The sequence below is a fragment of the Terrapene carolina genome, unplaced genomic scaffold (genome assembly GCF_002925995.2).
Source record: "Terrapene carolina triunguis isolate 2854851 unplaced genomic scaffold, T_m_triunguis-2.0 Scaffold85, whole genome shotgun sequence".
Classification (NCBI taxonomy): domain Eukaryota; kingdom Metazoa; phylum Chordata; order Testudines; family Emydidae; genus Terrapene; species Terrapene triunguis.
In genome coordinates this window covers 28,299,419-28,317,572 of record NW_020664436.1, presented here as the reverse complement: position 1 = coordinate 28,317,572, position 18,154 = coordinate 28,299,419, and the positions used below count along the sequence as shown (strand labels likewise).

The 18,154-nt window shown below is 39.1% G+C and overlaps 1 protein-coding gene across 2 annotated transcripts in view; it reads right to left on the bottom strand.

The window, feature by feature from the left end:
- Positions 1–18,154, bottom strand: part of RNASET2 (ribonuclease T2) — an 88,307-nt gene that overhangs the window by 31,977 nt on the left and 38,176 nt on the right. The window contains exon 1 of one of the 2 annotated variants that reach the window (XM_026649553.2): positions 7,095–7,160. The exons of the other annotated variant lie outside the window; for it this stretch is intronic. The gene's annotated coding sequence lies outside the window, so the exon portion shown is untranslated. Of the gene's footprint in view, positions 1–7,094; positions 7,161–18,154 lie in introns of those variants that run through there. 2 annotated transcript variants of the gene reach the window in all.

Sequence of the window (18,154 nt, the reverse complement as noted above, 5' to 3'; positions counted from 1 at the left end):
TGCTATGTGAAATTTAAAACAAACAACACAACTTATTTTAACACATGAATATTGAAAGCTGTACATGATTTTTTTGTTTGAAGTGTTAAATTTCATATTTCACTAGAATCAGGGCTGAAAGCACTGTCTTTTGTCTTACTTGTACAGCACATTATACCATTGGAAAGCTGGCCCCTGACATATCTTGAGAACTGAACCATAATATTTATATGTAAATAAGCTTTATGTTGCATAAACTTACATTACTGTTGAGTTCAAATGCACAAAGTGATTAATTTAGGAAACCTAATATTCTGTTTGGCCCATCCAAGCTGGACCTTCATGAAAGCTCATTGAGCCTAAAGTATCATTTATTTTCTACAGTTGAAATTCCCACCTATGCAGAAGGCCAGCGGAAGGCCTATGTTCTACTTAATAATAGTTACACTTTAGCCCTCACAATAAGGTTGAAGTGGCATTTAAGTGGTTTGTAATCTTTGTGCTGGCCCTTTGCACAGTGTGGAGTTTCACCTTGAGTGCTTATTAAGGGGACACCACCAAGTTAGAACTCACATCTATCTGAAAGTGAGATTGTAAAAAGTAACACCCAAGATAACTAGAACTTAAAGCCTTCCGCACACAGTTCAGGTAGGATCAAAGGCATAGGGAGGGCCTGATTTTTAACGCAGACTTTCTCTTTTGCATCCACAATGCATTGCCAGGAAAGCTGTGTGGGAACAATTAATTGCAAGTGGAAAATTGTGCCTGCCAAAATGGAGACCTAGTTTGAAAATCTGGTCCTGAAAGTTTGGAGCTAGAAAACAGAGAGCTATTTCATGATTTCTTGGAAAAGAGTGTGACCCTATTGCTAATAATTTTTTTTTTCAGATTTCAACCGTTCTACAAGTTTTCAATTAAAATTCTGAATTGAAAAAATAAGATAATTTTGATGTAGTTTCCCCACCATTTTCCCATCAGCACTATAACATGCAGGAGTGCTGGTGAGAGACTCAAATTTCATTTCCTAGTCTCAGTCATATGACTTGGACCAGTGACACAAAGCTTAATATCATGTCACATGACAGAGGCCAATCTGCAACTCCAGTGGTTACAGCTTCTTCCCCTACAACTAAATTCCTGACCAGCAAAATCTGTTCTGTTTTGGGGAAACTGCTTGCATCAGCTGCAGATCAACCCAGTGAGAGCAAGAAAAGGTGATTCAAGAGAAATGAGCCTCCCTGGAGATGAGCAGCGTCAGAATCATTACGAAAAGAAATTGGGGGCAAAACATAATGACCTAATTAGTTCCATGTACCTCCCTATTATCAAATTCCTATTATACAAATCGGTATAGTACAAGGTGGTTTGAACAACGAAACTGGAGTTTTCTAGACAAAGTTGCAAGAAGCCATAAAGGTGACGCCTCTTTCTCTCATTGGATGAACAGAAGGGACACAACTCATATCCTGGGTGGAAATTTCAAGTCTTTGCCAAGAAGAGAACCAGGCAGCATTGCCCAGCAGAAAGTGTGGGGCGGGAAATGCCATTTTGTTCAACCTGCTGGTCTGCTTCCCAAAGCCAAAACACCTGTCTGAGAGAGACTTTAAGCTGGACTGTCATTGGCTAGCTAGAGTGCCCCCTTGCTTTGTATCTGCTTATGATAGAAAGCTAAAATCTTGTCTATTAACTCTGACTTTTAAAGTCCTATCTAGGAAGATCACTGTGAAGGCTGGAAAAAGAATAAGACCATAACTGTCATAATCCCGACAGTGAATCACCTGAATGAACTTTATCAGTCCAGAGAAACGCAACTGAGGAGCTGAGCTAGAGAACCAAGCTTCACTGCAGTTCTAACTAAAAATCAGCAAAATGACTTTTATAAAAACAATGTATTGTTTACTCAACGATGACTTGGTTATGGCTAGACTAAGTGCTTCTCAGAAAGCATAAACCTGAGTTAAAACCCTCTGGATGACTAAAATGTATAATGTGCACTTGTATTTCACTAACACGTTTAGTTTAGTTTAGTTATACTGAATCACTAACTCAATGGAAAGCATTGATGCTGGAGAAACTCATTACACTAACTAAGCTTTGTACTATTTACAACAGGAAACTGTGCTTCCCTACAGCAAAAATTAGCTGTGAGAAACCCAGAGTGGTTCTGAGAGCTCAGTCTAAAAATCATACAGATTTTGTGATCAAGAGAATTGACAGCTTCTTAAAAGAGGAAAAAGCTTTGAATTGGCTTGCAAGATGAAGGTTTTACCACTATTTCAACCGTTGTTTAAACTAAGGCAAGAGCTTTCAGTGCTGGTGAAATTCCAGAGAAGTTACAAAAGCTTCCAGATAATTAACTGCATATTATATTTGGTTTTAATATTTGATAATCTTGTGTGTGTGTTAGTGGTAAAGCTTGTCTATGAGTGTCACCTGGATAAAACAATTCTTTGGTAATTAAGAAGCTTCTCTACATTTTTAAAATTCCACTTAGAATTGTTTAGTTGAAATGACATCAGTAGTCCCGTAACTCCATTGGCAGATAAATATAGATCCTTATCTCAAATCAAGCTTAAAGAACCATAGTTCCATGTTGATATCAAAAATCACCTGCCCAGACTAGTATAAACTAGGGAAGTTTGCCTTAGATTATGTTAAAACTGTGAATTAATTGATCTGCTTTATTATCTCTTGAAAAGCATAACATTCCACGTGGAGTTCAATTTTGATGCTGTAAACACTATCATTTAACCACGTTTAGTTTGCTTTCTGTGATTTCTTATTTGCTTTAAAAGAGAGGCTGGCTTATAAAACTCAAATTTCTAATAATTCTCCAGTTTGTACTTCAGTTAAGGAACACAGATCCAAAGAATGCTGAGAAACCTAGTAGAGTAACTGCTTAAATAATTTAATTAACTAATGTGTGTTTTATAACTTTTATCACAACGTACTACACATGCAAACGAACTCCTGCAATGATGGCCAAAGGGGAAAACTATGGCAGTCTCCCTTACATATGAACATGCAAAAATGGACTCTAAGCTTCAGGTGCCATCTCAAGCAAGACAGCACACACTTTCTCCAATGCAAAGCAGTAGGGGGCCTCATCCAAAAACCCGATCAACACACATTAAATTCTGATACAACAATGCTTTTTAGCTTCAGCAACATTAAATCTCCACAACATTGGAGCAAACAACCCTTTCCAAGTCTGAATAGTACTTAAATAACTAGAAAAAAAATGATATAACTCATTGGGCAGAATAGATCATTACAATGGGCTAGACCGCTTACAGGTGCCTAAATAGAAGCTGCTCACTAGCAGACAACTGTACCACAGTAAAACAAACAACAAAAAGGCAGACAGACTATCACCCCATACAGACAGCATGAAAGGAGGAAGTGTGGTTTTATAGTTAGGGCACAAGCCACTCAATGAGGCAATCTACATTCTGTTTCCATCTGTACCATTCACTTCCAATGGGATCTTGGGCTGATCTGTGCCTCCATTTCCCCACCTAGGGATAATAATACTCCACTCCTCCAGGAGTGTTGCAAACTTTAATTCACTGGTATTTGTGAGGTGTTCATACCATGGCGACAATGTATAAATATCTTATTAAATAACACTGAAATTGCAAAGTACACAGCACCATGGAGTCACAACAGGTATGACTGTGAATGTAATGTGACAGAAGGGAGATAGAAATTGAAAGATATTTTATACTCCCTTGTCTAATTTACCAAGGAGTTGTTGAAAGATACTCCTTCAAACTACCAGAAATAAACACTTTTCATCAAAAAGAGAGGAAGAAAAGAATTATGCAGCACTTCTGGTAGACAGCATATTATACTGGGGCTCTCTAACCTTGCCTTGCCCTCTGATTTGTTTTCAGGGGGAGTATAAGGTATACGTCAGGGATCAGCAACCTTTGGCATGCGGCCTGCCAGGTAAGCACCCTGGCGGGCCGGGCCGGTTTGTCTACCTGCCGCGTCCGCAGGTTCAGCCGATCGCGGCTCCCACTTACAGCAGTTCGCCGTTCCAGGCCAATGGGGGTGGCGGGAAGTGGCGGCCAGCATATCCCTTGGCCCACGCCACTTCCCGCAGCCCCCATTGGCCTGGGATGGCAAACCGCGGCCAGTGGGAGCTGCGATCGGCCGAACCTGCAGACACGGCAGGTAGACAAACCGGCCTGGCCGGGCCGCGTGCCAAAGGTTGCCAATCCATAGTGTAGGTGTTAACCTACAAAGGAACTTTATGGAGTCCTAGTTACCTGCCACCCCAGTCCTGCAAAACTACACATGGTAAACCTAACTTTATGCATGTGAATTATCCTACTGAAGCCAATGGGACAACTCACATGTGTAAAGTTAAGCCCATATATAACTGTTTGCAGGATCCGGGTCATAGAGATTACAGTACAATTGCATATGAGTTCCTGTTTCAAATATGAGGAAACTTGGTGCGAGATACTCTCAATGTAATGGTCCTTAGTAGGGCTGTCAAGTGATTAAAAAAATTAACCACGATTAATCCTGTGATTAAAAAAATTAATCAAATGATTAATCGCACTGTTAAACAATAATAGAATACCATTTATTTAAAGATTTTTGGATGTTTTCTACATTTTCAAATATATTGATTTCAATTACAACACAGAAGAGAAAGTGTACAGTGCTCACTTTATATTTATTTTTGATTACAAGTATTTGCACTGTAAAAAAACAAAAGAAATTGTATTTTTCAATTCACCTAATACAAGAACTGTAGTACAATCTCTTTATCATGAAAGTTGAACTTACAAATGTAGAATTATGTAAAAAAACCTGCATTAAAAATAAAAATAAAACTTTAGAGCCTGCAAGTCCACTCAGTCCTACTTCTTGTTCAGCAAATCGCTCAGACAAACAAGTTTGTTTACATTTGCAGGAGATAATGCTGCCGGCTTCTAGTTTACGTCACCTGAAAGTGAGAACAGATGTTTTAATGGCACTGTTGGAGCCAGCGTCACAAGGTATTTACGTGCCAGATGTGCTAAAGATTCATATGTCCCTTTATGCTTCAACTACCATTCCAGGGGACATGCATCCATGCTGATGATGGGTTCTGCTAGCTAATAATCCAAAGCAGTGCGGACCGACACATGTTCATTTTCCTTATCTGAGTCAGATGCCACCAGCAGAAGGTTGATTTTCTTTTTTGGTGGTTCGGATTCTGTAGTTTCTGCATCGGAGCATTGCTCTTTTAAGACTTCTGAAAGCATTGCTCCACATCTCGTCCCTCTAAAATTTTGAAAGGTACTTCAGATTCTTAAACCTTGGGTCGAGTGCTGTAGTTATCTTTAGAAATCTCATATTGGTACCTTCTTTGCATTTTGTAAAATCTGCAGTGAAAGTGTTCTTAAAATGAACAACGTGCTGGGTTATCATCCGAGACTGCTATAATATGAAATATATGGCAGAATGCGGGTAAAACAGAGCAGGGGACATACAATTCTCCTCCAAGAAGTTTAGTCACAAATTTAATTAATTCATAATTTTTTTAACTAGCGTCATCAGCATGGAAGCATGTCCTCTGGAATGGTGGCCGAAGCATGAAGGGGCATACGAATGGTTAGCATATCTGGCACGTAAATACCTTCCAATGCCAGCTACAAAAGTGCCATGCAAAAGCCTGTTCTCACTTTCTGGTGACACTGTAAATAAGAAGAGGGCAGCATTACCTCCTGTAAATGTAAACAAACTTGTTTGTCTTAGCGATTGGCTGAACAAGAAGTAGGACTGAGTGGACTTGTAGGCTCTGAAGTTTTACATTGTTTTGTTTTTGAGTACAGTTATGTAACAAAAAAATCTACCTTTCTAAATTGCACTTTCACAACAAAGAGATTGCACTACAGTACTTGTATGAGGTGAATTGAAAAATACTATTTCTTTTGTTTATCATTTTTACAGTGCAAATACACCTCTACCCTGATATAATGCGACCTGATATAACATGAATTCGGATATAATGCGGTAAAGCAGCGCTCCGGGGGGGGGGGGGGGGGCTGCGCACTCCGGCGGATCAAAGCAAGTTCGATATAACGTGGTTTCATCTAGAACGCAGTAAGATTTTTTGGCTCCCGAGGACAGCGTTATATCAGGGTAGAGGTGTATTTGTAATAAAAAATAATATACACTTCGATTTCAATTACAACACAGAATACGATATATATGAAAATGTAGAAAAATATCCAAAATATTTCATACATTTCAATTGATATTCTACTGTTTAACAGTGTGATTAGTTGTGATTAATTTTTTATCACAATTAATATTTTGAGTTACTCGTGTGAGTTAACTGCGATTAATCGACAGCCCTAGTCCCCCACACTTCACACACACACACACACACACACACACACACACATATATATCAAGTCTGGATCTGTTGACCTTCAGGGACACTTAATTAATTTGCAACAATGTCAAGAGAGTACTGTCCTGCTCTGTGCTAGTTGCTATGATAACACTCAGGAGAACACAATCCCTCTCCCCACCCTCCCTTTGCAGGTTTTATTAACTAACTAAATAACCTTGTAACCAGAAATCACACCTGTTCTTCAAGGGTTCCTCTGAGGGGAAAGATTGAATGAGGGACTCTGTGTGTGGATTAAGAATTAGGAGATATTTTTTGGTCGTTGGCCCATTAGCCATATTTTTTGTGTGTGCTAAATTTGGTGGGGCACATTGAAATCTGAATAAAAACTGCATAATCCCAGGAGAAAGGAAAGGGATGGGACATTTTGCATCGTGCTGGGCAAGAACTTGCTACCCAATCAGAGAGGGACAACACTGGCAAATTGACACCTGGGATTAGATCCCAGACAACAAACTAGGCAGCTGCTCAATACACTGCAGCCAGCTGTAACAGACACCCGGGGAAGCAATTGTGTGGCTAGTCACACCAACAAAGCTTTGATTTTGGGAGCGACGGGGTGACGCTGGCCGGTGCTTGTCTATCTGAGCAGCTCCTAGGAAAAGCAGGCACCAGGGATCCAGCCTCACTCCCTCCCCCCGCCACCCAGAGAGGAGAGGCGCGGCGCGGCGCGAACCCAGCCACGCGCACCCCTTACCTGGCCTTTGCTAACGCAACGCCGGACACACGGTCTTGTTCAGGCAGCAGCCGCCTTGCTACAGCGCAGGAGGCCACTTCCGTCAACAACTCCGAGCAGCCGGCATTAAACCCCGCCCCCCACCGCCCGACAGGGCTGTATCCCGGCCCCTGCTCTGCCCTTTCCCCCTTTCAGCCAGGGCAGGTGAGCCGCAGACACGCGAGGCACCACTCAGTGCAGTGGGCTCCCATTGCCGGGGCTATCTCTGGGAGCGTTAACCAATGTGTTAGAAAGAGGCTGGGGTCCTCAAAGAGAGTTAGGCACCCAGCAGCTCCCACTGAAATTCAGTGTGGTTTGGGTGTCCAACTTCTTCCTTGGCAAATCTCAGCCTGAACCTTCCTGTATCTCGCAGAAGTACGTACAGTCTGCTCCGGCTAGAGCTTCACAATGTGTTTGTATTACCCTAATGCACCATTCCCTGACTTCACACACCCCACCTTTCCACTAGCACCCACCAGCTGAGGCTCACTAGTGTTGAGGGAGACACCTTCTTTGTGCACTAAGCTGCCGTTCTTTTCAAAAGGTCTCCTGAGAAGGATTTTGCGGTGTGGTTTAGATGAGACATTTGAAGACTGCATTCATATATCAATATTAACTCCCTCATTCAAGATGACACAGCTTGACAGCCCTGGGTGTATATATGTACATATCTGCTTGTGCCCATGCACCAAACAACAGAGGGATCCAATATGTCTATGTTATAAAGCATGAAAATAAAGTGTAAAGAGGTGCAGAGGGTTGAGCACTGAAACACACAACAAAATCCACTCCTCTTAAAACTACCTTCACAAAAGTTACTGATGACCTCTTCCTATCCAAATCTTAAGGGTCTCTTCTCCAGACTCAGGCCATGATGCAAAATGATCTATTTGCCCGTGTTTCCCCCTGGAGCCCCAAGGCTATCTCCATTATTCACCTCCCAACTTTTTGGGGTTCCACCATTTAGGTCAGTTGCCCTAATTGTAGCTGTGATCTCGAGGGCAGTGATTCTTAACCAGAGGTCCAGGACCCCTGGGGGGCCACGAGTAGGTTTCAGGGGGGGTCCATCAAAATAAACTAGAGAACAGGGCTGGCATTACACTCACTGGGGCCCGGGGCTGAAGCAAAAGCCTGGGCAACTTAGCTTCACGGGGTCCCCTGTGACATGGAGCCCCAGGGCTTGCTACCCCCTAATGCCAGCTGTCGTAAATATAAAGAAAAGGATAGCATAAAATCCCTCCTTGGCAGCTGTACTGAATCACTTTACCTGTAAGTAGCTCAAATCACTTAGTTGGCACCTGACCAGAAGGACCAATACAGAAAAAAGATACTTTCAAATGGGGGGATTTGTTTGTGCCTCTGTTTGTTTGTTTCCTCTCCAGACAGAGGGAGAGACCAAGCAGGTACAACATCTCCTGAAAACATACCTGGAACGATCCATCTAACATTAGAAAAATTTTAAGTAAGGCAAGGAAATCCATTAGTTTATCTTTTGTTTTGGCTTGTGAATTTCCCTATGCTAAAGAGGTAGTTTCATTCCTGTTTTGTAATTGTAAAGCTGAGCCCAGAGGGAAATCCTCTCTGTTTTAAATCTTTTTATTACCCTGTAAAGTTACCTTCCATCCTGATTTTGCAGGTTCTTTTATTTTTTTCTTTATAAATAAAGTTATTCTTTGAAGAATGTGATTGATTTTTATTGTCCTAAAGATAAAGGGTCTGGTCTGTACTCACATTGCTAAGGCAATTAATTGGTATATTCTCAAGCCTCCCCAGGAAAGGGGTGAAAGGGCTTGGGGGGATAGGGATTCCAAGTGACCCTCTCCTGAATTTTTGTGTAAATCACTTGGTGGTGGCAGCAATACTGTCCAAGGACAAGGAAAGGAATTTGTGCCTTGGGGAAGTTTTTAATCTAAGATGGTAGAATATAAGCTTAGGGGGTCTTTCATGTGTGTCCCATATCTGTACCCCAGAGTCCAGAGTGTGGGGGGGGGGGAACCCAAACACCATCACTGGCTTTTAATCTACTGGATATGGAGAAAAAAGAGCAGTTGTTGTGGCATAGGCAGGCCATGGAGTTTTTATAGTATGTTGGGTGGCTTCAGAAAGAGGTTGAGAACCCCTGCTGTAGGGTATATGTAACCTGCTCCTGCTTTCAGGTCTACTGCTCCCCTCTTTTAATATCCAAGCATAAGACACTCCCACATACTCCATTTTTGTAATACAGCTTTGTCTGTTCTTTTAGTATTTAGGGTGTTCTATATTTTAATTATTGTTTATTATTTTGACTACATAGTAATAATTTGTGAAATACAATGAGCCTTTTGGTGAGACAGTGGGGGTGCTTTAAAAATTATTTTATTCACTACACACAGTACTCAAACAGCAAATAATGTGCTATGGAGTACAGTAAGCATAGTAGAGGAACAAATGAGTGCTGAGACATGAGTTTATGTATGGCTTGAGCTGTACTTCTTTCTTCTACAGTGTCATGAGGGAAGTTGCAAAAGATCACATTCACGTTCTGAGAAACCAGCAGGAAAGAACCCAATGGAATGAACCACAAAGTTTCTCACACATCACTTTGGTTAGGAGCTTTTTATATGATGTAATAAATCAGAAAAATATCCAACAATCAGTTATGTGTTTCCCCTTTGATACATGCATCCTGAGTACTAAGCATGATTAATTATTATTATATGGTTATGAATACACTTGGTCAAGTTTCAAATATCCTCTGTTAATATAAGTGCAAAATTGTGGGCAGACTTGTTTTCAATAAACTTGCTATTTAGGCTCTTGTTCAAGGTTACATTCTCATTGTCCGGGTGAGATTTTCTGGTGATGTTATGCTACTGTTTATGCATTTGCACCATGGGAGAGGGGAGGAGGCAAAAGTAGTTTTCTCCTCATCCTTGTATAGGAACACAGGAATTGTCATACTGCATACAAACAGTGGTCTATCTAGTTTAGTATTCTGCCCCTGCCAGTGGCCAGTATGGGAAATTTCAAAGAGTTTAACAGTGGTAAAAACAGAAGTCTCTGGAAGTCCTTTAAATCCCACTAGTGCATCACCAAGTATCCACATAAAAAAATCACGCAACCTCCAAAGAACTGAAATCCTTGTCAACTGTCCCAGAAGGACTGAATGGACATGGATAATGTCTCCAGGTCAACGTTAAGGCACATTGATGAGATGAAGTGGGTTGTATTGCATTGATGGTGAAGGTTGCAAGATTTTGTTGCTGCTGTTCATGCCATACCTGTTCTGTGGGAAATTAGAGAATTAAACTTCCATGCTCTCAAATTGGCACTTTTAGTTCACTTTAAGAAAAACAAACCCAAAGCTATTTCCCCACTAAGCTAGTAATAGATAGTGCAGTTTGCCACAGTTCAGGGCAACTGCACCTGTGTTTCCCCTCAGTGGTAGAGCACAGGCACCCATTCTCGGGCTTCTTGGGTCGTTGCCTCTCTGGCGTGTAGATCCGTATCTCTCTCGCTTTTGACCAGGGTATCTCCAGGCTGAACAGTTCTCTGCCTTCACTGTGTTATTCCCAGCAAAAGACAGACTGCCTAAGCATACCTGCTTGCTTTCTCTTCAGAGACTAATAATAGTCTGCCCATGGTTAAGCTATCACACAGCTCTAGACAAGCATATATTCTCAGGGTAAAGGCATTACAGAGAAAACATATTAAAAGCAATAAAATAACCTACATGCCTGCTAATCAGCTTACCAGTGATTACCCCAACTCCGACATGGGTGATTATTCAAATCGCACAAGGGGGTCTCTTCTATAGTCACAGGTTCGTAACAGCCTCAGCTCAGAATTAGCACACTTATGAAAAGTTTAGTAACTCTTTTATATAGTTCAGGGGTCTTTGATCTGGAGTTTCCAGAAGTAGGTAATAAGTAGATAATGGGTTTTTCTTCCCAGGGAAGCTTCAAAATGCCTGCCAAAGTACCTCTTAGGAAACCAACTTCGTACATATTGTCTCAAACAGTTATCTGAAGTTTCTAACATTTCCCCAAGGTTTACATTAGTCAGTCTCCTAGAAAAGTCACATACAATCCTACAATAACAAATAATTTTTAATACAATGGACCCCAAAAGTATTAAACTTAATTCAATATGTTTTCTCCAGTCTATTTCAGTAAATTGCCCTCTGTCAAGCTACCATAAAACGACACAAACCTATGGAACTATTAATACCGAAAAGTTATATTGTTGTGCCATGATCTCAGTAGGAAATTTTACGTATTCTGGTTATGGAGAGTGTGTATATATGATATCTAGTTTTTGGTGAGGACGAGAAAAGTAGGAAGAGAACCGCAAAGACTTATTTTGAAGGACTATCTTCTTAAAACTTTCCATTTAATATTTATAACTGATGTACTAAGGCAGGAAACAATACAGCTATTAAAGTCCATTAATTCAATTATGTCAGCTTCTGGGGTAGAAGCCAACTTAAAACATAAAAAGCTAAATACAACAAGATTGGGTTTGATCAAGTAATCATTTCTGAAATGAAGAGTTTGTCCTTTTATTAATGGTGAGTAAGCTTACAGACAAGCATATCTGAAAACCCAGGAAAACAATCTCTGATGTAAATTGGTATAACTTCAGTTTAGCATTAAAACCTTTTAATTTGCTGCCTGAAATGAAAGGTTCTTCCTAATTTAAAATTATTTATTACTACTCTAGTTTTTAAACCCACTATGCTTTTCAGAGGCTCTTGAATTTAGCATGCTTTTTCTTTTCTTTAGCATGAAATGCTATTGTACTTTGATTACTGGTTTGTTTTTCCCCTTGGACTCCCACAGCTGTATTAACAGTGTGAAGGATTTTTATTCATTTGTTTCTCTGGCTCCAGAATAAAAATTTCTTAGCATTTATATAATGTTTGTTGGGACAAATTCATCCTTGGTGTAAGACAACTGAAAGCCATGTATTTGTACAATGTAGGAATGTCACTTATAATTTTTAAGTGATTTACAAATATTAGCTAATTAACACTAACAAAACTTTATGACTTGGTGTGATATGACCCTTGTACTTTGTGATCATTATTCCAATGCAAATAGTCTACGTTGGCAAATTTCCAGTTGGTCACCCATGGAATGGTATTTTCTGTACCAGTTAATCAAAATCAATATACAGGTTGTCACTTCCGCTTGATTTTGCTTACCTCATAGATGCCAGGCAGAATGATAGCTAATTAATTCTCAGTTATAATAGTGTATGATACTTAGGTTCACTAGGGGTCAGATTATGCCACCCTTATTCAGCTTGAGTAGGACCTTACTCCATGAATAGCCCCATTGACTTCAACACAATTACTTGCAGAAAAAGGTGCTACTCAACACAAGTAAGAGTGGTAGAATCTGGTCCTACACATATAAAATGAGGCTTGTAATTACAGCGAAAGTCATACTGGAATGACAAGAAATTAAAAAGTTTTAAACAGTAACTACATGACAAAAATATCTATGGAGAGATTATGCAAACTCTTAGGAATCTTATAGAAATATTAGTTACGGATTCATAACAAGGTGTTTTCCTTTAGAATCCATTGTCACCTCTAACCTTTTTCATGGCATGGTCCTCTCAAAATGAATTTCCCCCCTAGTCTGAGACCTGGCTTTATTTTTATTTTTTTAACTGCCAGGCCAAATTGAAATTCAGTGCCTGCAAACACACAATCCCCACATTACAGGCTTTTCAAGAAACTCAAATTATTAATTTTATAGCCTAGCCTTAGACTGCAAACTCTTTGGGTTAGGGACTGTCTTTTTGTTCTCTGTTTTTACAGTGCCTAGAACAATGGGATCCTAGTCCATAAGTGGGATTCCTAGGCGCTACCGTAATACAAATAATAGTCACTTTCCCCCACTCCCTTCCATCTTTTGGCCAGAGTATCGGTCAGTAGTTTGACAGCAAAGTATTGAAATCCCAGCCCAAGTTAATGTTTATTTATGGTATGGACCAGGGATCGGCAACCTTTGCCATGCAGCCCGGTCTGTTTACCTGCTGCTTCCACAGGTTCGGCCGATCGCGGCTCCCACTGGCCACGTTTCACCATCCCAGGCCAATGGGGGCTCCTAATTATTTTTCTTTTCTTTCTTTAATGGCAAAGCAGGCTTGACTGAATAGTCTATAGCCACCAATTATAATTCCTAGATACTTAGGAATACTTATATTCTCTCACTCTGCCCTGTGTCCTTCAGGGAATATAAGACCACCTAATACTACCCCATTTCCCTGGTATTTTTACTAAACAACATAATGTAATTTTTGTTATCTTAAGACTTTTCCCTTTCTTTATCAAAGCCCTTACATACCCACAAAGGGTGATCAAGTTTTTCTTGCATTTTGCAGAGCACTCATAGTCCATCTCTGTGTCTATTTATTTGAAAACAGTTTTTGTTTAAGCCACAATGACCAATTCGTGTCAAAACAAAATCACTTCATTTTTCCCAGCCAGGCCCTGACATATGTCGTTATCCTCAACTCAAGAGCACAGGTCAAAAAACCTTCTTCCTCTTTTTTCATTAATCCAAATTGTTTACCCTTCCTCTTTTACATTTTTCTGTCTAGGCTTTGAAATTTGTGTTTATTCAAAGATATTCTATATCAATCGTCCCATTCCTTACCGTGTTTTTAGCCTCTTTGTCCACCATTTCATTCCAAGTTATCGCAATATGCGCTGGGATCCAAGCTAATGCTACATGTATCCCCATCTGTACTAACTCTGTTATTAGAAATATAATTGCATTGATTAAATCACTTCTACATACTGAGACACGCTTTTTTAATCACCATGAGACCTGAGACAGAATACTACTGTTGGTAGTACATCCCAAATCCAATTTAGTGCTAGCGTTATTCCTACCAGTTAGGGAGTCATGACAGCTACAAAATCAGACACTCTTTTAGATATATTAATTTGAAATTTTGGTATACAATATGCTGCTCCTATTCTTTCTGCCTTTTTTGGGGGGATCCATCTGTATCTATTTGACAAAACTGACTCCACTTTTCATCTATATATGGGTATACTTCATTTTAAATACCTACTGTCTCTTTTTTATCCTTAAATTTATAAAATAAATCTAAATCCATGTTTGATCATCTGACTTTCCATCCATAACTATTTTTCCCATGACTAAAAGTTTTGATGCCAATTAGTTTTTCCTTATCTTCCAACTTCTGCATTCACACTTTAACTTGACTTGCATGTGGAGTTCTAACATTATGTGCTATAGTTTGCCCATCAAATTCCCAACAATCTTCATATATTTGTTAGGTACTTTCCTCATTACAATACCCATTAACTTTGGCCCAGAAAGTTTGGTCCAATTGTTTCATTCATGTTGGCATTTCACAAGATGCTATCTGTAGCATCCATGTAATGTTGTAATAAATGCCCTGCACACAATTTTTAATGCTGAGGCTTATATTAAATCTAATTTTTCAAGTTCTGGTTTTGATGCTGACCCAAAAGCTGGGCAACCATAGTCAATAACCAGTCTGATTCAGACTCTCTATACCATCAGCAGTATTTTCTTATCTGCCCCACAATTAGTACCAGCAAGACTTTTAAGAAGGTTAATCCTTCCTGTATGCTTATCTTTAACATACTCTATATGATCTTTCCAAAGTAATTTAGTATCAAATATTACCTCTAAGAATGTAAACCTTTTAACTATATCTATTTGTCCTCCATACAGATACAGTTTACATTCCTTTCTAATTTTCCTTTTTGTACAGATTAGTCCTTTGATTTTGGCAATGGAAAACTTGAAACTCCATGCATTTCCCCAGTCAGAGGTCTTGCCTAACGTTTTATTGATTCTCTTTTCTGTCACCCCAGTATTTCTGCTCCTAACCCACAGAGCACAATCATCTGTGGACAGAGTGACACCTACCTTAACATTTACTTGTTCTGGGAAATCATTTATCATAATATTAAATAAGGTCAGGCTGATAACACTTCCCTGTAATGTACCATTTTTAATACTATATATAGTTGACATAACTTTCCCAACTCTGACCTTCATGGTCCTTTTACTCAGAAAGTCTCTAATCCATCCATATATTCTTCTCCTTATCCCTGGTGCACCTATGTTGTACAACAATCCTTCCCTCCATAGCATGCCATATGCCCGTGCAATATTTAGAAAGTCAGCTATCATGAAAACTTTGTTAAATCAGAAACAGAAGTAGGAAAAAATAAAAAATGAGGAACAATGTGACTAATAGCACATCTTCCTCTCCTAAAACCACGCTGCACCTTACTCATAATGCCCTTGTTTTCCAAATAGGCAACCAAACTTTCCATTCACCATTCTCTCCATAATTTTACCCAAACAGGACATAAGAGCAATAGGTCTATAAGCATCTACTTTTGTGGATAGTCTGCCTGGTTTTTGTATGGGAATTACTACTGCATGTTACCACCCTACTGGTATCGCTCCTTTTCCCCATATAATATTATATAATTCCAAGAGAATTCTCAAATTGGTTTGAGAGAGAGATTTAAATATTATGTTGCATATATTATGTTTACCTGGAAATGTATTCTTGCTGATATCAATAACTTTCTCAAGTTCCTGCATACAAAACCATTCATTCAGTACAGTATCTTCATATTTACCCCACCTACATAATAGTTTATGATTCTGTTCAATGAATTGTCTTTTAATTTGATGAAAAACTGCACTTTGATTTTCATCATTATTTACCCCTTGGAAAATTTGTGCTAAAACTTCTGCTTTCTCATTATCAGAACTTATTTTATCAGTCCAAATAAGACCTCAGATGTGACTACACTTAGTTTGCACTTCATTCATTCTTCTATTTTGCCTGTACATTTCTGATGTCTTGGTATCTTTATTTATCCACCCACAGTATTTCCTCCAACTCTCTTTGTTTTTGTTTTTTTAATAATTCTTTGTGCGACTGCCTTACTTCTTTTATACTTTGTTAGATCTTTACTATTCATTGTACTTTTGCTTTTTATAGGCTTTGTTCCTTTCTTTAATTGCCAGTTTGCATTCCTCTTTCCACCATGGAAGTGAGTTTTTAGTTTTGGGGTACTTCAATATCTTAGGTATGGCTACTGAAACTGCTGCTATTAATCTCTTTATTATGTTGCCATTGAAATTCTCTGTGTCATCACACACAATGAACATTCATAAATTCAGTACACTTACTTGTAAATAGTGTCTAGTTAGCTTTCTTAAAATTCCAGGTGGGTAATTTTCTATTACCTTCAACCTTACCTTGGCCTTGAAAAGTAGTAAGGATAGGGATTTCTTTTTCCTTATATATTTCTCAACTGCATCTACTTGCAACGTCTGCTGTTATAATTCCAAGGTCTAAGCAAGAAAAACTATCATCTGCTGCATTAAATCTAGTTGGGGTGCCACAGTTTAAAACCACTAGATGGTTTTCATCAATTAACTTTTCTAAGAATGTGCCATTGTTATCAGTTGTCTTACTGCCCCACAATTTATGATGATTATTTAGGTCACTGTATGGTCTTTTAGCACTCTTCACTATTTCCTGTAACTTCTGAGTTTCTAATTTCCTATGTGGGCTATATTATAATTCCTTAAAGAAAGATTTCTCCTCTGCATTCAGATTTCAACAGCATTATATTCAAAACTTATTTCTTTGTTCTCTACTGCTATGTAGTTTAATCTTTCCCTCATGAAAGTACAAGCACCGGCTCCTCTTCCCAGTTTTCAGTCTTGCTTAAAGGCAAAATACAATGGAATTTTAGAAGCAAGCTTTTTAACCAACCATGTTTCCTGATACGTATGACATCTGGTTTAATTTTCATTTCTAGGATTGTCATAAACAGACAGTTAAGGGTTAATTCCTCTTTTATCTGTAAAGGGTTAAGAAGTTCACATAGCCTAGCTGACACCTGACCAGAGGAACCAATGGGGGGGACAAGATGTTTTCAAAGAGGAAGGAGGGAAGTCTTTGTCCTTTGTTCTGTAAGTGTGTGCCAGAGTGAAAAGATCCAGGAATCAAACAGGGTAGTGAGTATTAGAGAAGGAATTTATTAGATTATGTTATTGTCTTTTGTGACTTCTTTTGCATAAGGGGGAGAATTAAATTGGGTTTTTCTTTTGTGTAACTTTAAGGTTTTTGCCCAGAGGGAACCCCTCTGTGTTTTGAATCTGTTGTCTGTGAGATTTCCTTGCATGTTAATCTCACAGCGGTTTCTTTTTCTTTAATTAAAAGTCTTTTTTTAAAGAACCTGATTGATTTTTCCTTGTTTCAAGATCCAAGGAGGTTGGATCTGGACTCACCAGGAATTGGTGGGGGAAAGGGAAATTAGACTCAAATCCTGCCAGGAAAGGGGGGATGAGTAATTTTTCCTTGTTTTAAGATCCAAGGATTTTGGATTGTGTTCACCAGGGAATTGGTGGGGAGGGGGAAGGAAAAGTTTCCAAATGAGTTTCCCATAAACGTTTGTTTAAACTATTTGGTGGTGGCAGCATACTGACTTAAGCTGGTAAATCAGCTTAGGGGTTCTCATGCAGGTCCCCACATCTGTACCCTAAAGTTCAGAGTGGGGGTGAAACCTATGACAAGGATATTTTCTTTTAGTTCTTGACCATGAACTATCAAACTATGTGCATTCCAAAAAGGTTGTGATTCCTGTACTAGTCATTTCACCATTAGTCTAATCCAAAATCATATAACTATTGTCTATTGACAGATTGCTAACATACACATATTTTTCTACTGCCCTTGCAATGCTCATTTTTTTCTGATTGTTCTTTGTTTGTGATGTGCAATTTATCACTTCAATAATAAATGCAATAAACCTTTCTTTTTTCAATACTAATATATCATCGCCTATTCCTTCTGCAATGTTTATCATATTTTTATAGAGTGAGGCTGTGTTCACAGTTTCCCTTTTCCTCTGCTGATTTTCTCTTCCTTCTCCGCCTGATGTTTTGAGAGTCTCCTTACAGCTTTCAGAGTAGCAGCCGTGTTAGTCTGTATCCGCAAAAAGAACAGGA